Consider the following 14445-nt stretch of genomic DNA (forward strand, 5'->3'; position numbering starts at 1 on the left):
GCTGCAGCCAACGGGACTCGGGGAGGGGCGCGGGGTTCCCTGCGGTGGCAGTGCGGGGTGCGGTGCCCGGACAGCTCCGCGATGCCCCTGGGGTGACAGCCGAACTCGGGCTAAAGGGCATGAGAGATGCCATTTGCAGGCAGGAGGGACAACGAGGAGGAGAGCAGGCAGGCAGGGCGACGCAGCTCGTGACAGTGACAGCACCACTGTGCTTTGGGACGTGCTCTTCACACCCAGCTTGAAGGACTCATGAATCCAGGCATTATTGCCTACTCTATGTGCTTTTCGGGCCCTGCCATTCAGTCACAAATTTACAGCGCATGCATTTACACAACACTGCTAACACAGTAAGCTCAGTTCATTTTCAGACACTGCAATAAATGAAGGCCCGTGCCATCCTCCAGGGTGTGAGGGCATTAGAAGGTACTAGCACCTTAAATCTGTACTTGTGGTGAGGCACAAGGATGTTATCTCGTGGCCATAAATGTCATGGAGATACAAGGATGGAGTTCACCTACCATCACCTCTCCTACGAGGAAAGGTTGAGGGAACTAGGGTTGTTTAGCTTTGAGAAGAGCAGGCTCCAAAGAGACTTCCTTGTGACCTTCCAGTACTTAAAGAGAGCATATAAATAGGAGGGGGAACAGCTATTTACAAGGGTGGATAGTGATAGGACAAGGTGGAATGGTCTTAAACTGAGACAGTGGAGGTTTAGGTTTGATATTAGGAGGAAGTTTTTCACACAGAGGGTGGTGATGCACTGGAACAGGTTGCCCTAGGAAGCTGTGGATGCCCCATATCTGAATGGCTGGATGTGGCTCTGGGCAGCCTGGTCTGGTGGTTGACAACCCTGCATACAGCAAGGGGGTTGAAAATAGATGATCACTGTGGTCCTTTTCAACCCAAGGCCATTCTATGATTTCATGATTCTAAGATATGGCCTCAGCATCCCTTTCCTTAGCAGATATCTCTGGTTCCAGCAGAAACTTCAAGCCCCTGTGTTGTTCCTTCCCTACATATAAGAGATCCTTAAGAGAGAAAGCTGGTGACATCTTGGTAAGCACCTGGAAACATGGCAGCTCACGCTTGGCTACACTGTCCAGTTCACACTGCTACAAGGTAATAATCTCAGCCTGCAGAGCTGGGCTCCACAGGTATTACTTACAGGAAACATTCTGAGATGGGTACATTTTCTGAGAGCCTGAATTTGAAGAGAAGGCCCGTGATTATTATTAAAAACTCTGGCGGCAGCAGCAACAGCATCTGAAAGATGCATCCTACCCCGTGAATGCTGCTAAGACAGCTGGCTGCAATCCACAACCCTGTGGACAAGTGCCCGCTTTATTAAAATGGCACCAAAACTGGCATTACTTGGCATCCTGTTGGCTGTTTCAGCAAAGAAACTCCAAATAGAGCTGTCACAGAGGCAGAACTTTCCTTCCTCCATAACTGGAATTAATTGCATCAAATCACCGTGAACATGTTTACAATACAGTATGGAGGAAGCTGTAATTCCAGCATCCCTCATGGAGACTTTTGGATGTTACAGACTGAAGTCAAGTAGAGCCACTGAGCTGCCTTATAGACTCACAAATCACTATGCAAAAGAATCATCAAATAGAAGAAAATATGCATATTAAATGCATATTAAAGCAGCCCACAGGACTGACAGTATGGCGCTGTAGCTGGTTCTTAAGCCCAAATCCCTTTAATTCAGCCCAATTCTATACTCCTTGTTGCACAGTGTTTGTTTTGATTGACTGTAGGGTATCGTGCTTGCTCTCAGTGAAAATCGGTGAAGCAAATACACCATTTTAATTGGTGATTACAACTTCAAATGAAATAAAACATGGCAATAAAGTCGTCTACATACATAATAACATTAGGGTCACAAAACCCAAAGAAATGCAAGGTTCAAAAGAAGTAAGACAAGGGTAAGAGGTATTTTCATACCTTTGCTTTCTTGCTGATCCCTGTTCCCTGATTTCAGAGTGAAGTTCCAGGCAGTTTCTGTTTGTTACATGTTGGTGCTGCCAAATAAATAGGTCGCTACCTGGTAAGCTCTTTGTTGTTGTTAAAGGAATTGGGCATCATGGAAGATATGCTTATTTTGAAATATGAACATACAGACAGACACGCATACATGTACATGCACATACTGCTCTACCAAGCACTTACTGCCTTTTGTTCAAGGGTGGATGCTTTTCTTTTTTTTTCCTTTACTTCAGAAGAATATGAAATGTGCTGGTTTAATGTTCTGACTTATTTGCTCTTAAGCTACAGATCAGGCCAGGCAAGAAGAAACTTTCCCTCTTGAAATGGGTTGATGAGGGCTTTCGTTTTCCTTCAGCATTGCCGTTTTCAGAACTGGAAAGCTTACTTCTGTAGCTTTTTGAAGATAAAAAACTGCTAAGAAAAGCAACAATATCTAGCTGCAGACACTATAGGATCTGTGTAAATAAAGAACAGTGAGCAATTGTTCCCACTCCAGAGCACTGCCCTATCTCTTCATAACAAACAGCTAACCCAGTGTTACCTCTGAGTGCTAAACAAAGAGAAGGAAAACAAGGGGCTATTAATAACCTGAGAGTGCTTACATAATTTCTGTTGAAAGGTCAAAGAAAACCCTCCCGCATCTACTTATAGAACAGTCTTCCTCCTCCTGCATTTACTTTTAGATCAGTCTTTTTCTCATCTGGTTATAGATTCCAATATTTTTATTGCATTATCTATAATAAGTACCTATTGCAAATATCCCCTTTGGCTGGCTGAGGCTGTGACTTTCCTAGTGGTTTCCACCTGAAGGTCTCAGACTACTTTGCAAACATTCCATCAGAGCTGTCAAATTACCAGGATACAAGTTAATATCAGCCTATTTTATAGAGAAAACAGGCAGCAGAAGCTTTGTGTGAGTTGTCTGGACACACATAGTTGTCTGTACACCGCATAGTTGGTAGCAAAGCTAATACCAACTCACTGTGTTAAGAGAAAACGTTCCATTTCCTTTCCAGAACTGAGAAATTTGCACAGAGGGTTTGTTTAAATTTTTGTTGTAAAAAACAGTCCCAGAAATGAGTCCAGAAATGGGTGATCATCCATCAGCTTTGCTGATAATGCCTTCAGCTTTTAGTACAACTCATCATTAACTTCAGTGAGAAAGATCAGCTCTTTGGGCTGCTGCAGTAATAGCAGTTCACCTATATGGGGACCACTGCAAAGCTGGACAGTTGTACTTTCCAATGCTATATCAAAGAAAAAGAGAAGGCAGTGTAGAAAATCTCATGGTAATCCCTTTCTAAAGTTAACAACAGGTATTTTCCATGAAGCTCAGCTCCCATTGCAGAACAGATTGGGAGCTTTAGTACAACGCCAAATGCCAGCTTGCAGCCAATGGACTGAACTTCCTGACAGGTCCACAGGAGATATTCTATTGACTTCTGGAGGTCTAATGATAGAAGTGTGTTGTGGTCTGTAAAAAGTTCATGGCAGTCCGTGGAAAATGAATGTGGGGGTCCTGTTGTCCCATAAAAGTCCCATCCTTCTTCCCTAGGGCAGTATCAGCTTTACAGCAGTTTCTACCCACTTTATTCCAATCCTGTAACATTTTTTGAAGTTTAAATTATTATAATCATTTATTGTTAGAATTTTAGCAAACTCAGTTGTCACCTACCAAACTTAAAGCAGAGAGAATGAAAGTCTGCATTAAATTCATCTATGAATCTAGCCTACCTGTGCTAATATTAACATTATACTGGCTGGCGGAGTGGGAGTATTGCCTTTTCCTCTATTGTTTTTCCCCCCTCAGAAACTGCTGTTTTTCAGAAGTAAATCTGATACATTTTCAGCACCTGATTCCATCTCTTTTTCCATTACATATCAGGTTTGAAAGCACAACGTCAGCAAAAGATAGATGCAAATACAACAGAAGCTGACAGAGCAGGTAGAAGCAGTTAGTAGTTCTATGTTGATGACCATTAAGCAATTGTTCTACAGTCAGGCTGCTTAGGCCTTCACGGTCAGTTTGATGCTCAATAGTAGCCTAGAGGTGTGATTATCTCATAACATCTTACTCTTGCTTCTTTCTTCAGCTCAATTACATCTCAAAGATTGTCTAATGAGCTCTGAACAATAACAGTAAGAGAACTGCTGTGTTATCAGGCTATTGCTTCATTGATTTTACCAAATGTTAACCTTCCCTGTCCCAGTCCCAAACAGACAATACTTTCACCTATTTCTGTAAGATAGATGTATGCAGTGTGGCCTCTATAATATAATTCACCAAGTTCACTGGTGTGTTTCTTACTTATACCAGCTGTGCTTCCAGCTGAAGAAAAAAAGCACCATTTGAGTTCTAACTTTAACATATTGCTGAGATGACCAAACTTTATAAGCATGGAAGCAATCTGCCATTCTTCAGGAAAGACTCACTGAGGAAAAACACCAGAAACCTTCAGAAATAACAAATCTGGTTTGCACTCCCACAATGATTTCATTTATTGTGTTTATTCTATTCTACGGGTTCTAATTTTATCTAACATACACACAGAGAACAAAACACAAAGGATATTTTGATAGTAGATGGGCTGTAAGCTGTATTTAGACTATTTGGGGCATAAATTTATAATAGCCCTTTCATTTTATGTAAATGGATGCATAAATTAATCAGATTGCATTTTAAAGGAATTAGCACTCCACAGATTTATTAAGACACAGTCTTACTGCATTGAATATATTGATTAAAAGAACAATAACAATGTTAAAATAGAAGGCTGCTTAGTAAGGTTCCAAATCTGCCAGTTATGACTATGTCTTGATACATGACTTGATGACTAGAGCACCAGTCTGCAAGATCTGAACAGCTGAATTAGGATCACCATAGACTCCATTAAAAAAGAAGCAACACTTAGTGCATAAAATAACCAAGACAGCCAGTTATCACTTAGGTAAGATCAAAACCTAATCAAAAACAGACCTCCAAATATTCTTTGCAATGACTGCCCAAGTCAGAGGTGCTCTGGTGCCAGCGGAAAAAATAGACTACTGGTATGATCAACTAGGGTTAGAAGGATAGACTTGATGAGTTTTTCCTGGGCATGTGCACAACCTGCTTGCTAATTCCTCACACTGGCAAGAAGCAATGGCTCAGCTTTATCAGGAGGTAGTCACTGTGGATCAAAAGCAGCACCTAAGTACCTGAATCTTAAGCACAGGCCTCGAAACAGCTCTCCTTAACCATTCCCATCCCCCTCCATTCCTCTGGTACTTTTGTGTTCACTAATCAAGCTTCCATGGTAACAGTCATGGATGGTAAAAATACAAGGGCTGAATGCCTCTGAGGCTGCTTTCGAACCTTGATGCGGAGGTAGTAGGTGTACAGGCACAAAAGGACTGCATCAGCAACAATGTTTTAAGCAAGTATCAAGATTTAGACAAGTAACCACAAGTGGTAAGAAAACTCTAGCTATCCTTTGATTGTAACCGTGTGTCTGCTTCTGGTTTGCTTCAGCCTGAATCAATCAAACTGGTTTAGTCTGGTTGTTTGTAATTTAAATGCAAAGACCGGAAAACTCCGGTGTCAAGCGGTGCATCCCGGGTTGGTGGCAGTGCTGTGTGTAACCTGCAGTGTGCCAGGCCGGCCCTGTGCCTGCTGCCCAGGCGTGCTCACCTGCTGGGAGTCAGCAGGGTATTAGCACGGCCTTGGGGCTTGCCAGCCTTACACACAAATCCTAAGTCTCCCAAAGAAGGGCTTAGATGGGAGTTTAGACAGAGATCAGCTGTATTTAGCTCCTCAAAACCGCTATGCAGCTGCTACTTTACACCGAATGTCTGCACGCTGAGGACTTCCGGACCCGTGCAGCTGCCATCTGCGTGGAGCTGAGCAGCCATGACCCAACAGCAGGCCCGCAGGCCCGCAGGCCCTCGCTCGCCCCTGACTGAGAGGCCTGGCCCCCTCCCCCAACCCCGACGGCCCCGAGACCCGCACGCACAGCCCGCTGCCCGTCAGGTGAGGGGCGTAACACCGCCTCCAGTCACGTGTTCCTGCTCGACCAATAGGCGGCGGCACCCATCCCGCTCGCTCCTCCTCCCCGCCTGCTCCGGCGGCGTCGGGCGCGCGCGGATCTCGCGGGAGCGGCGGGCACTATTTAAGGACCGCGGAGGCGCCGCCCTCCCTCTTTCCCCGCCAGCCGGCGGTGAGGCGGTAAGGCGTTAAGGCTTCAGCCCGGCGGTCCTCTCACGTGAGGGTGGGCTGTGAGACGGGCTGCGGGAGGCTCCTGCCGGTGGGCGGAGAGCGAGGCGGGGCCCTACGTCGTGTCTTCCCTTCACTTACTCTCTCGGAGCCTGGCAGCGCTCCGAGGAGTCAGCACAGGGGGATAGAGCGTCTTCCTCACATAAACCCAGCGCGGAGCCGCCTCTCCGCTCTGCATCCTGTCGTGAGGCACAAGCGTCCCCTCCCTTCCTCCCCGGCTCCTTCCATCCCCTCCCACGCTGACTTCTCTCTCCTTCCGCAGCTCCGGCCGCAGGTTGAACCCGCCCCGAGGTCCCCGCCGGGCCTCCCGATGCCCTCCGGGGTTCTGCCCTCCGGCCTGCCCGGCTGGTTGCTCCCCGCCCCGGGCGGCCGCTGCCATGGGCCTGCTGGGGCTGGAGCCACGCGTGCTGCTGCCGGCAGGTAAGGGGCGTGCCGGCTCAGAGTGAGCCTTTGTCCCCTCTGAGTCACACCGGTCGAGCTCAGCGCACCGTTGCTCCGCCTCTGTGCGGTAGTTCTTCATCGTCCCGGCCTCCTCTTCTGTCTGTTACAGTAACTTTTGGCGTCTCCCTGCCTGTCATTTGTTGTGAGGTATAGCAAGTAGGCACACGGTGATAACAAATTAGCCAGTTAAGTCTTCCCATGAAGCTGGGAACCTGCAGCCGCAGAGTAGTGTTGGTGCTAGAAAGTGATTTAGGCTTTCTGTTTAGCAATGTGTTTCGAGTTATATTAAAGGCCTGTACTATTTAGCTTAGATGGCCATACTAGAGAAAGATACTCTACCTTGCAGGAGACATTTGATAATGAACTTCTTATGTGACTTCTGAAACTTTACTCTGTAGTAATTTGTCTCTGTGCTATTTAGGAGTCGCTTAGCAATTTCATGATTGAAGCTGGCTAGAAATGGATGATCACACCTAAACTGAAAGCAGTTTTCAGGACTCCTTAGGAATGAAGAATACCTTCTGTTAGGAAGGTAAGTGCTTTTTAGTATAATGAGTTATTGACCACTTTAAGTCATGCTTTTTGATAATTCATGAGTTTTGAGTAAGCTTGAGTAAAAGGTAAATGCAAATAACCTTAGAACAGATTAGTGTGATCTATTCCCCTTTTTAGCTTTGCCCTCTTAAGTCTGTCAGTGTCTTAAGTGGCCAGTACAGAGGGGTATAACAGTTCTCTCTCAAACCCAGAGGTGAGGCTGACACTCTTCTTTGGATCACGCTGAGAGGAACACATTAATGAAACTACAAAACCACTTTCATGTGCTTCAGAAAGTTGACGAACCAATTTTATTGCATTCGAAGAAGCTTCTGGGATTTGAGAAGTCAACTGATGTTTATCGAATTCTGTTTCACGTTAATCTTTATTAATTTTCCGACTTCTCAGGTGTGTTTCTACTCCTTGACTGCATAGAATATTCTTCATGAGGTGCTGATAAACAGTGTGGAGTCAGAAGAGTTGCTCGTAAACTGATTAGTCTCCAGGTATGTAGTGTAAAAAGTCTTAGCAGACTTGAGTTGATGGGATTGTGTTGTCTCTTATCTAAGAAGCTGGAATTGTTGCTTACCAGAAAGTAAACAAACAAAAATACCTCTTGCAATTAGTTTGGAGTACTGAAAATCTAGAATTTTAGAACTGATTTTATGTAGATCAGCCAAACTAAATTAAATACCTGAGAAAATTGATCTGTTTTTTCCTCCTGTCCTGTGGAAATGTGATCTTTATTGAGAAATGCCTTTGGTTTAAGGTTAGCGTCCTGTAGCTTGTTTGTGTAGTTCAATCTAAGGCCACTGAACACCATTCGGGTATTTGATGCTGACTGCAAATTAAATAAAGCTTTTCTTTTACAGAGAGGAAACCAGCAAGGGATGTGCAAGGCATCACAGCTGATCTGCTGAGTGGATGGTTACCAACTTCATGCAAGACCACTCAGTTGTCCTCTAATGTTAGTTGTAATGTTTCATCTTGAACTGAAACAGTTACTCAGACTATTACATCTTCAGTGCTCATGTTTAAACAGTTTAGTCATTGATGGCAACAGAAGTTTCTTAAAAGCTGTGGCAATTCATTTCTGTGTGGATTGATTGAAATAAAGGTAATTACCAGAAGCTTGTGTTGTGGAGTTTTCTCATCTAGGTGCTTCCTATCTAAAGTTATTCAGAAGTTAAGAATGCTAAATCACTTTACTTTGAAATCACTTTATTTTGAGGTCAGTGGGCACACTTCTGAATGACTTAATTAGGCTATGGTAATTTGCATATCGTCCAATTAGTCAATATATGGTCTCAAACTTATTAAAGACATAATAGTTAGAGGGACTCTTGAAGGTTGCTATTTAAAATACAACAAAATATTTTTCTTCCTTGCAAAGAACTTATGAAGGATTATGAAGAGCAGGAACAAGGTTGTTGAGCAATTGAAAGGTTGCATCTCGAGGTCAAAAACTCAGCTTTCCATGTGATGTTTCGAATTTGTGTGTTCTATTGCTAGTTGATGCTTCTATGGAAGGCATAAGCAAGAATAAAGGTAGTTCAAATTGACTGTTAGGCAATGCTGAGTTGGTGCGGTGAATTATTGCAGGGTTAGGGCCAAATGTAAAATAACCTTGATCAGATTAAAGTTCTATCTAGCCAGGAAGCATATTTCTGGTCCTTCACTTAAACAAATGTTAAATGGGGCAAGTATTTGGAGATTTATAGTTTCTAGCCTGTCAGACCCATCAGATTTACCTTAAGTATAAGGTCTGAAATGCTTTCACTTCTGGAAACTAAGTTCTGGCAGCTTGATGCTTGTTCCTTTTCTTTCTGCACTGAGGAAAGTGCCCTTGAAGGACCTACTCGAGAACTTTGATAATGAAGCCTGTTCTTTGGGGCCAAGATTTGTGATTACTTGCTGTCTTTTTCAGAGACCTATCTGAGGCATTACTGCTCTTCATAGTGTGGATTTGCGTGTGTTGTAATTCTTTACTGGAGAGCACTCAAAGGCCAATGAGTGGTTTGTGCTAACAAAGGTTACTATTAAATAGTCTTATTTCCAGCTAGATGACATCAAGCCAGGCTCATTTTATAGGTATCTGTATGAATGTTTTGTGTAATAGGGATTGTAAGAAAACCTGAGGAGGAATAAAAATGAATGAGAGCTACTAGGTAGCTTTTAAACTGTGTGTTTCTTGTTAACTCTAGCTGCATACTGAAGGATGATACTTCAATGTTTTGTTGACTAGCTCTGATGTAGTGTCTATTCTGTTCAGGAAGGTGGTTGGGCAGGAGAAGGAGTATATCTTTTTCTCTCTTATGTTTTAGCAGCCAGTACAGTTTCCTACCTCAGTTCCTTTTAGTTAATTCTTACAACTGAGGTTTAGACTTGCTGAAAGGAGGCATAGAAAGAAGATGAAGTATATAAGATGCTTAGGGAGGAACCTCATACTATAGAGAAACCTTTCTAAAGAGTCTGAAGTTTAAAAATGATCTTAGCTAGGGGGGTTCTATTTAAAAGGGGTGAAGAAAAGGGATAAGAGTAAGCCTAAAGGAAACAGGGAAAGATCTTGTTCTGAAGAACAGATGATGAAAGACTGTATTCTTACAGGACAATAGACAATAAGAGCTTTTTCTCAGAAGCCAGCATCTCTACTGATTTATTGGTAGGTAGTGCGGGTTGTTTGTTTTGTTATTGTTTTACCATTTTCTCCTTCCGTTTTAAGCAAGTCCTTTAGTGGACTTGCTTGGAATGTGAGCAGGTAGTTCAAATGTTCATTAGGACTCACTTGAAAAGAAACTTCAGTTAGGATTTTCTATCAGAGGTAACTAGCGTCATCAACTGTAAGCCCATTAGTGTCTCTTAAAATGCAGGCATTATATTCATTGGCCTTTTGGATTTGTGACTCTGCAGCTGGAAAACCCCAACTCTGGTCAACCCTGAAACTTTATGGAAAGAAAACCAGCAAAATATCAGTAGGGTTGAGGATATTAGATGAATGCACTTGTACCTAAGGAGCAATGAGCGTGCAACCCGTGCACGAGTTTGGATCAATGCAGGGAAGTTCTTCCTACAAAGTTGTAGTGGTCATTAGATAATTAGGTAACCAATATGTGCTTTCTTAATGCTTTTCACATTTGGTTTCAAATGGAGCTTCACCATATCTCTACTTTTGTATGTCTAATCACAGTTGAAAACTGCACGACCTTCACTGGCATTCATTGCTGCTAAGAGGGTCTTTGCACTTTGGTGTAAAAATCAGAGATCTCCTCACATGGTTTGATGTTTGAGTTCTATGGTTTTGACTCAGTGCACTGAAGACGTTAATGCTTTTTCAGGCTGGAATGTAGAAGCTCGGAATAATGATTCGGTATCTTCAGATTGGATTGTATGCATGTTTACTCTGAGGCAGTATGTTAATGTAATCGAGAACATGCATTTTAACTTAAGTAATCCTAATTAAACTCTTGAGCTGGAGTAATTGGAGACAGGTAGAATCCTAGGAAGACAAGTGTGCCCAAAACCAGGGGATAAATAAATATGGGGAGTTCCAGCTTTTAGAACTCCCCAGCCTTGGAGACAGCAGGTGATGCAGAACCCTGGCTTGTCTCATGGGAGCAGACAAGGTCATTTGTTATTTCCTTCTCAGTGGTTTATTGCACACCAAAGCAGAGGTGGTATGTGGCCTATGAGTCAGAGTGTTTTTCAGTCCTTCTCCCAAGAAGGGAAAGTGAACTTGTAGTTGTATAAGAGAATTTGGCTTAGGTTTTATTAGTGCTTCTGCCATTGAGTCTTATTACAACCGATGTAGGAGGATGAAATCGCAGCTTCCATTTGGTTATGTCACGATCTGTCCCTTAAAAATAGAATGTTATCTCATGCGGTTTGGAAAGTGAAAGAAAATAAATAGGAGCTCTCCGAAATAATCTCTGCATTTTCTCTACAAGCTACTTGAAAAGATTGCTCACTATAAGGTCCCCAGGATCTTGGTACTGAACCCTATTAGATTCATCACTTCATTATTTCTTCTTAAGTGTAATCATGAAACACACCAGCACACTTTGTTAGGAAAATAACTGGAAGGGAATAAAGTCAAGTCAAGTACACAGAAGGATGCAGTTTGTTTCCAGCAATTATGTGTTCTCTTTTTGTTTCTCATTCCCCCTCTGATAAATGGGAAGAGAGAAATGGCAACGACAGACACAGAAAATGCTGAGGCACTCTACAAGTTCCTTGCATCATGTCCGTTGTGTCCTTGAAGGCTGGGGGCTGGGGGAGCAAAATTCCTCCTGCTGTAAGCAAAGACTCGGTAAGGTAGACTCAGTATTAATATGGTTACTCAGAATAAAAACTGAAAGTGATGAAATAGCAATGAATCACTGATATTCAGGATTAGACTGCGGAAGCTGTGATGAAAGAACAGATCACTTATCCAGAAAGGTAAAGATTATAATTCTTAAAGAGAAGACCAAAGGTAAACTATGAGTCAAACTGTATGTTTGTGACACTGTGCTGAACAGGATCAGAAGTGAGTTCAGGTTAGCAGCAGTGAAGAGTTGTGAGAAATGGAACAAGTAAATCCACTTCATACAACCCAACCCGTTCAGGCTGTGCAGCTCAAGAAAGGTGAGCTGCTGTGACAACAAGGAGGCACAGGTGAGTACAGAACCTCAAATCTGGTTAGACATTGGTTTTGTGAATAGCAGTCTCAGGAAGATAACCAAGTTTTGTAGACAAGCGATGGGATCTGTCCTCACTATGCTTAGGTAAGATAGTGCAGTTTCACTGAATTTCATGCTGATTTACACTATCTGGAGGCCTGGTCCTGCTTTTGTGCTAGCACGCTTGGCACCACTGTGCTGGTTTACAGATCCCAGTGACCTGCCTAAGGGTAGCTCAGTTTGAATCCCCGGTTTTGGAAGATTTGAAGTTACCCTGATTTGAACAGCCCTTTCAGCTCCTAATTGGTAGGTCTGAAGTCAGTGAGAGCTGAGAGCAGCCCTTCCATCACCCTATGGTTTACATGGAATGGCATTTTTTAATACCATACACAACTACTCTAACAATTGTCTTAAAAATATGTCTTAAGAATGGTAGTACTCTATAACTTCTTCCATGTAAACCAGAGTTACGTGTCAGCCGTTGCTCACTATGTAGCAAATGCTGTGTCTGCTGTTCATGTGACAGCAGCACTGTAACTCATGGTACTGTGAAATGGTTTGAGATGCATAGGGCATTTCAGAGGTTACATACTCACTGTTTTTCTTTACCATCTGATTTCATATCCAAATCATACCAATAACTTGACGTGCACAGAGGGAACGTATCTGATAACTGTTAAAGTGACCTATTAGTAGTCACCATTCAAATCAAAAAGGAAAACTGTCTGCTGCTTTCAAATATCATAATAAAAATACTTGTGTTCTCAGTGTTTTGTGATAAATTCTTGGCACAATTTCTTTTTCCTTAGTGATTTCCTAATGTCATTCTCCAGGTCAAACCAAGAGCACAGAGCAAACCTAACTCGATCAGGCTGGCTTGGATCACCTCCTCATCTCATATGCACCTTAATGCAGCTTCCACAAGGATCCATTCCCTGATTCTCCAAGGCACAGAGGTGAGGCTCACTGGTTGGTAGTTCCCCATGTCTTCCCTTCTACCCTTCTTCAAAATGGGAGTGATGTTTCCCTATTTATAGTCACTGGGGACTTCATGTGACAACCATAGAGTTGTGAGTATGAGTGAGTGAGGCTTGGAAACACCTTCACTTGGTTCCTTCAGGAGCCTGGGATGCGTGTGGCCTGATCCTACAGGCCTGTACACATTCAGTCTCATCAGATGGTGTGGAAGAAGGTTATTTTATATCTTTCTGATGTTTTGTGTATGTTTGTGTGACAGCAGCAGAAATAAAAAGTCCCTTATAATTTGATATTGACATGTTGGACTTGGAAATAGCATATGATTTAAACACTTCTGGATTTTATTCTGATGGGCTTCTAAATAGTTTATATGTATTTTTATTGCCTTGGGATTTGAGTACAAGTTGGAAAGCTTGAGAGGCTTTTGCACGAATGCAATTTGCAAAATGCTGTTGCCATTTCCTTGTGGAAAAGTAAATTAGAGTTGAGTATTTCATGTACTGGAAAGGAGATGGAAAGGAATTGGTTTTCCTTCAGAACATTACTTTAGTTGCCAGATTTCAAAGCTTCAAGTAAGAGTATTATATGGATCCGTCTGTTTGCTTGTATTCTCAGCTGCACTGCAGATCCATTCTGGCAGAATTTCTCATGGTGGATTCTATAAACTGCATAATTTAAGCAATTTAAAGTAAGGATTTTTAGGGCAGGGTTTCTAGTCCGCACTGAATCTAAACTTGTCCTTCCTGTTTGATGGTACAAACCTATCTGAACCAGAAGCATTTCACACACCTCGCCTTTCCAATTGTTAACTCAGCAAGAGGTGGGGTATTCAATAGCAGGCGTTGGTTATCAGTGTCTGCAGATGAACAATTTAGGAGGCTGGTGTATAATTTGTTCACAATCATAACCCACTGAAACGGCAGCATAAGCCACAAGATTAAGTATTTTACATAGCAACCTAGTAATGTTGCTTTAAAAGCTCCGATTGATGTTTCCATATTGCATCATTTTTCCTCTCGAAATTTGTTTGCAGGCAACTTGTGCAGAAAGTGAATCGTTCATTTATGTAATTGCTGTTAATTTGGCTGAAAAACAAAAGCAAAACACCCATAAGGTAATTTCACTTCTCTTTGTTAGAAAAACAGTTCTCAAATTGGACGTGAACGCCTCTGAGTTGTCAAATGCAATTGGTTTTACTGGCTGTGGTTTCTGTCCTTGTTGAGTCAGTCAGCAGCAGGTGAGATCTAGAGGAAGAGCTTCCCAGCTACAGCTCTGCAAGCTGTGCTTGAGGAGGGAGGCTGCATCAGGCTGATCAGGATAAAGACAGATAGAAGCATGAGACTGGTTGGAAATAGAGATCCCAGACAGCCCAGGGACAATGTGATCCAGGAAAGAGCCAGGGATGAGGAGGAACGTGGTGGAAATGAAGCCCCTTTACACTTTGCCTTCTGTTGGAAATACGGATTCAGCTGGCTGCAGGCAGGACAGGGCACAGGACCCTCACTTGGGAGTTTATTTTCTGTTCTCCTTGATCTACAGATCTACAAATGATTCTGAAGGGATGTGATGGGTGTAGTGTAAATGAGT

General features: G+C 42.8%; 1 long non-coding RNA gene and 1 other non-coding gene across 2 annotated transcripts; both read left to right on the top strand.

The window, feature by feature from the left end:
* Positions 1-6098: 6098 nt before the first annotated feature.
* On the top strand, positions 6099-8352 carry LOC140251808 (uncharacterized). The gene is made up of 5 exons (XR_011903470.1): positions 6099-6199; positions 6510-6667; positions 7110-7220; positions 7631-7728; positions 8095-8352. It is a non-coding gene; the product is annotated as an uncharacterized lncRNA (long non-coding RNA).
* Positions 7363-7480, top strand: LOC140252335 (small nucleolar RNA SNORA26). Its single transcript, XR_011903616.1, has one exon. It is a non-coding gene; the product is annotated as a small nucleolar RNA SNORA26 (small nucleolar RNA).
* Positions 8353-14445: the final 6093 nt, after the last annotated feature.

The sequence above is a fragment of the Excalfactoria chinensis genome, chromosome 4, assembly GCF_039878825.1.
Source record: "Excalfactoria chinensis isolate bCotChi1 chromosome 4, bCotChi1.hap2, whole genome shotgun sequence".
Lineage (NCBI taxonomy): Eukaryota > Metazoa > Chordata > Aves > Galliformes > Phasianidae > Excalfactoria > Excalfactoria chinensis.